Source organism: Podarcis pityusensis (assembly GCF_964106645.2).
Source record: "Podarcis pityusensis genome assembly, chromosome: 15".
In the NCBI taxonomy this organism is placed as follows: Eukaryota; Metazoa; Chordata; class Lepidosauria; order Squamata; family Lacertidae; genus Podarcis; species Podarcis pityusensis.
In genome coordinates this window covers 2,057,579-2,063,578 of record NC_138040.1, presented here as the reverse complement: position 1 = coordinate 2,063,578, position 6,000 = coordinate 2,057,579, and the positions used below count along the sequence as shown (strand labels likewise).

Sequence of the window (6,000 nt, the reverse complement as noted above, 5' to 3'; positions counted from 1 at the left end):
GCAGAGGTTGGATGTGCACTTGTCAGGGATTCTTTAGCTGTGATTCCTGCATTGTGCAGGGGGTTGGAATAAATGACCTTTGGGGGTCCCTTCCAGCTCTATGATTCTATGCTAAGCTCTTTGATGTGTCCCAAATGTAACAGGAGGATAAAAGGTAAAGGGACCCTGACCGTTAGATCCAGTTGCAGACGACTCTGGGGTTGGGCGCTCATCTCGCTTTATTGGCCGAGGGAGCCAGCGTACAGCTTCCGGGTCATGTGGCCAGCATGACTAAGCCGCTTCTGGCAAACCAGAGCAACGCACAGAAATGCCATTTACCTTCCCGCCAGAGCGGTACCTATTTATCTACTTGCACTGCGTGCTTTTGAACTGCTAGGTGGGCAGGAGCAGGGACCGAGCAATGGGAGCTCACCCCGTTGTGGGGATTCGAACCGCCGACCTTCTGATCAGCAGCCATAGGCTCTGTGGTTTAACCCACTGCGCCACCCACATCCCTAGAATATAGACTGGTACAAATGTTGGGATTTTGTGACTTTTGCTGGAAGCATCATCATACCAGGTCAACCCGCTTGCCAATCCACCCTGCTGTTGCCCATTGCAGACTCCACCAACCTGGCGCCCTGCTGACGTTTTGGACTACAACCCCCACCAGGCTCAGCTAGCAGAGGCTGGGGCTGGTGGCATCTGGAGGGCACCAAGGTGGTGATTGTGATGCCTGGGTGTTCTGGCTGGCAGGGGTTCTTCTTAGTCCTGGGCAGAGAAGGGTCTTTCCAGAAGTACGGAGGCTGCCTGCTGCAACTCTGCACGAGTCGTTGCTCTCTGGCCTTGCCTCTTGCTACTCTCCCTTCTCTGAGTTGGGGAACTTTACCATGTTTGGTGTGATGGCAGCATTCAGAGTGGCTTGTCCTCAAAGCTTCCTGTTGCATGAGTCGCTCTCATGAGCATCCAGATCTGTGATTCACAAAGAAACGCAGAGACAGGCTTTTTCTCCACACATGCAGTTCTTCCTTGACTTCCACGTTGTTGGGTTTCAGGTGCCAGTTGAAACACTTTGATTTGCCCAGGCCAGGGAAGTTTCATAAGTAAGAAGTGCATATTCTTTTTGTTTTGATTGGTTTGCTGCAAAAAAAATTAAGTGTATGTACATATTTTTTAGCACTGTCTTACTGAATTCTGTTGGTATGTTTTGTGTACCTATTCTTGGGCACTTCTGAGGAAGACCAATAAATAAAAAAATAGCTTCTACTGAAGATGTATTTTGTTTAAGGAGACTGCTTGAGGTGTGAAACAGTCATTTGTGAAATCTTAGCTGTACAACTGTAGGAGAGACTTTCTTTTGAGTTTGTAGAAATAGCTTTAATTGTTTTTAGATTTTAAAAATTGATTTTATCTCATATGCCACTTTGCTAAAGGTAGCATGGATCTTGTTACCTATACAGTTAACTGCATGTCTTCTGGTAGCAGCTTGATTCATAATTGCTCAGGGCTTCATGCCATACCCTAGATAACTGGTTCAAGCAGGTTATGTTCATTTCTATCTCAAAGAAGTTGGCATGTAATATACGAGCAGATCGGGGGTCACACCAATAACCCTTCTGATTCCACCTCTATTTTGGGGTTATTTAATGTATGGCACTGCAGTCACATGGGTGGCAAATCCCTTTGAAATATGAATATATTTGGTGTCATCTATGAACAGGCAAGACCTTTGTCTGTCTCTTTCTTTCTTTGTACAAAGTTGTGTTTTTAATACCCCATTTATAATTGTATCCATTTCATTAGCACATGATTTTATATTTTAGTTTTATTATCAAAATATATTTGTGTCAAACTTACTTGGTTGTTGATGTTTGTTTTTCTCTTTCTGTGTTGCCTGTTTTTGTTGTTCAGTATTTTTTAAAAACTGATTCATACATTTGAAAACAACCCATTTCCTGGTGCATGGATGAAGCCTGCCCCCTGCCCCCCCCCCCTTGTGAAAAAGCCATGTGCTTCTGGGTGCTTGCTCAATGTCACCATTGTTTATTTGTATACTGCCTTTCCATAGTTAAACCCATGCTCAAGGCGGCTTGCAACAGGAAAAGATTTACATACTTACACAAACAGGACAAAAGTAGCCATCAGCAAACAAATAAAAACACCCAAACAGATACAAATAAAGATACAAAGAATTAATAATGATAGCAGCAAAATGTACATATCAAAAGTTTAATCTTGAATGCAACAAAAATCCCTCAGCAACATTTGTGTGTCTGTGTTGCAGAAATAACTTCCCCTGGAGCTTTTCCACCTGGAGTCAGCAAGCAGGCTTTGGTTCAGGCCAGTGGCAGACATTTGTTGCATAACCAGACCGTATCTGTGTGGGTTTTTTTGTATGTTGATAAGATTTATTATTGCTCTCCTGCCTGCCAGTGCCTGGGTGTGTCCAGGTTGCCAGTCAAAATAACCTTCTCAACTCTGGCCAGCTGTATGAACTTAAGGTTTGCCTCGCTACGAGGCAGCTTTGGGGGCACGTATGTATTGTGCTGGATCAATCCGTCTTGATGCAAAATGATGAGCTTGTGTGTGACAATGTACCATTTATCAGTTTTATAGCACTTTATTCTCTTTGTGCAATATCCAGTCCCTATAGCAGCTTTCCCCTTCCTGATGCACTTGTGCAGATGTCTTGTGGCTGCAGCCGATGAGAATTACCGTATTTTTTGCTCTATAAGACTCACTTTTTCCCTCCTAAAAAGTAAGGGGAAATGTGTGTACGTCTTATGGAGCGAATGCAGGCTGCGCAGCTATCACAGAAGCCAGAACAGCAAGCGGGATTGCTGCTTTCACTGCGCAGCGATCCCTCTTGCTGTTCTGGCTTCTGAGATTCAAAATATTTTTTTTCTTGTTTTCCTCCTCCAAAAACTAGGTGCGTCTTGTGGTCTGGTGCGTCTTATAGAGCGAAAAATACGGTATAGCCCACAGCACCTGGAGTGCGGCAGGTTGGCAGAGGGTGTGTCGTACCCAGCGCTGGGGCTTCAATGAAAGCCTATTTCCTCTCTGCGTGTGCTGCGACCACCTTGTTTGTTGGCAAGTTAGCACAGCTGCCCCTGCAACACACCCCATTGCCTTGTGGGTTTTCGAGGCACCTGCGGTCGTGCAGATGTTTGCATCAAGCAGCTGTGAGCCGGCATGACTTTCCCACGCTTGGCGGGGCTGGACTTCCTTTCTCGGAAGGCTCCACTTCCCTGTTCTTTCTCTCCCCAGCTCCGTAATGACGCGTGCGGCGTCTTTCTCTTCCCCTTCTCCCCCCGCCTCTTGCCCCATCATCTCCTAGGCTGCTGGCTCTCTCTCACTGTGTGCTCAGAGCTCTGTTTACCCTGCAAAGGCAGCTGAAATTCTATGCCCAGAAGACGAAAGAAAAAAACAACACTTTGTGACCTGCATAGATCATGGAAAAATGAAGCAAGTTCCTCTCCTTTCTCTGCACCAATAACCTACTTATGTACACAGGCACATAGGAAGCTGCCTTATGCTGAGTCAGACCTCCCGGTCCGGCGAGCTCAGGATTGCCTGCACTGCTTAGCAGCAAATCTCCAGAGTCTTTCCCGGGTCCCACCTGGAGATGCCATTGGGGAATGAATCTTCTGCATGCAAATCAGATGCTGTACTCCACATGGTTCTGATTAAAGGGCTGATTTAAACAGGAATGTAGGAAGCTGGCTTATGTGGAGACGGACCAAGAATCTAGTCCTCATGTTTCTTAAGAAAGAAATGGAACCTTCTTATACTAAGACCACTGCTGCATCTAGCTCAGTATTGTCAACAGTGACTAGTAGAAGGTCTCCAGGGTTTCAGCCCTACCTGGAAATGCCAGTGGGGATTGAATCTGAGACCTGCATATATATATGCAGGCACCTCTCTCACTCACCTTTTTGGATTTCACCAGGCTTTATATTTATTTATTTATTTATTTATTCATTCAACTTCTTAGCTGCTTTTTTTACCATCAGATCCCAGGGCGGGTTGCAGAAACACAGTTCTAAAACCACCACGAAACAAGAAAAGCATGTAAACTTTTTTTAAAAAAGTTTCATATTTAAAAACAATTTCATCTATATAAAACCAGCACAGACGTTTAGAAACAAAAGTTTAGAAACGTGTGCAAAGTAGTTCCCATGAAAGATGCAGGCTGGGATAAAGATTCCTACTTAAATGGCTACTTGAAAGAGGAAGGTCTTTGAACTGCGCTGAAAAGAAGACAGGGACAGCTTGCAAGCTTTCTAAGCACATCATGAGGGCTAGAAACTTGGTGAAAGTGCAAAAAAGAGAGCCTGTGGTGTGAAGGGCGGGACGAGTCCTCCAACCAGTGCAACATCCTGTTTTTGTGGATTTGCAGCCGTTCATATACATGCCTCCTGTGCAAACTTTCCTTTTGAGCAATAAGCAATCTGTGCCAGTGTTCACCTGGGGCTTATCTCTGAAGCTGATACGTGGCGTGCTCAGATTTGCATAGCCGATGCAAAGGTGTGCGTTCTGCTTCACCTGTCTCCAGGCGAGCTACGAGGCTGGGTTGTATTTCTGCAACTCTGCCCCATAATAATCTGCTTTGGGTCTTCTTCCTTGTCCCTCCCGTTTTGGGTTCCTGTTTTTGTATTGAAGACAATTGCTGCTTTTCTGTTCATTCTGTTTGTCTTCATTTGACCTTCTCGGGTCTTCTCACCTCCCGCCTCTGGTTATGCACGAATAATCTGTTTTTCCACATTCTTAAGAGCAAAACCTAGCCTCTCCAATAGGGCCTTCTTTGGAGACTGTGTGCTGGTTAGCCTTTTGAACGTTTTCTGATAAGAAACCACCCAGTTCTGAAGTTGGCAAGGAGATCTGGAAGGGATAAATTTTCTGTGTGTGTGTGTGTGTGTGTGTGTGTGTGTGTGTGTGTTGCATTGTGTTGCATTGCAGAGCAGCAGCAAAAGGAGGCCTCTGCCCCAAGGAACTCCCAGTCTAACTTTTGGCTGCACAGAAGGTGAGAGAGGGAGGAAGGAAGGAGAGAGGTCTGGAGCAAATGTGAACAAAAACTTGGGGCTGGAGATGAGACTCTGAGCTTTGCAGAAGATGCAGATTTTGAAGAAGAGAAGCATTGAATTAGGGTAGGGAGCCAACAGGTAGACCAGCTGCTGTGCATGCCACCTGGGAGCAGAGCCCAAAAACCTCTGGTCTGGGGATCCACCTCTTACCAGCACTGCAAAATTGTTACCTGTTTAAAGCAGCCTTCCTGGGGGTTGATGGGAACTGTAGTCCTAAACATCCAGAATGGGGCAGATTGAGAAAGGCCAGTTTAGAAGCTGATGTGGATCAACCCTGAAAGAAATCCCACTTGGTTTGGCCCTCTCTTCTCTGTCTCTTTATAAGTTATGCTAGGCAAGATTCCTCGCTAGAAGTCTAGAGCTCCTCACCTGGAGATGGGGTTCAGGTGTGCCGGATTGTGGGCTTCGTGCCCAGAGCTTTTGAGAAGCTGAGGCTCGATAACGTCCGGGGTGGGGTGGGGCAGTGTTTATTCCGTGACGTGGGAAGCAGAATGGTTAGATAAGGTCATAAATGTTGATGATTCAGCCACAATAATGAAAGGTGATTCATGGCCCGTGGCACCGTTGTTAGCCGGCCTCTGCTTTTGACATGTTACTGGTCCTGTGTTTTTCTTACAAGTTGCTTAAAGGGTGCATAAGAAGATCAGAAGTGAGCCTGGCTGCTGGATCAGGCCAGAGGGGGAACATCTAGTCCAGCTTCCTGTTCTCCCTGTGGCTGACCAGATGCCAGATTTGGCCACCCTCACCCATGGTTTAGAAAGATACAAAGAGTCATTAGCCGGCGGGACTCACTTCCACAAGATGTGGTGGTGATCATTAGCTTTGAAAGGTTGATTAGGGAAAGGGTCTTATCAGTGGCCACTAAATGGCACTGCCATGCCATTGCTAGCAACACATTTCTGTCTCTCAGTCCCTATAATTCCTATTAATAAAAAAA

The 6,000-nt window shown here is 45.9% G+C and overlaps 1 protein-coding gene and 1 long non-coding RNA gene across 5 annotated transcripts in view; one reads left to right on the top strand and one right to left on the bottom strand.

Moving 5' to 3' along the window:
- SSH2 (slingshot protein phosphatase 2) overlaps positions 1-6,000 on the top strand; it is a 123,646-nt gene that overhangs the window by 79,392 nt on the left and 38,254 nt on the right. The gene's annotated exons all lie outside the window — the stretch shown is intronic.
- The window catches only part of LOC308464140, a 186,439-nt gene that overhangs the window by 166,355 nt on the left and 14,084 nt on the right, over positions 1-6,000 (bottom strand). The window lies entirely within an intron of this gene.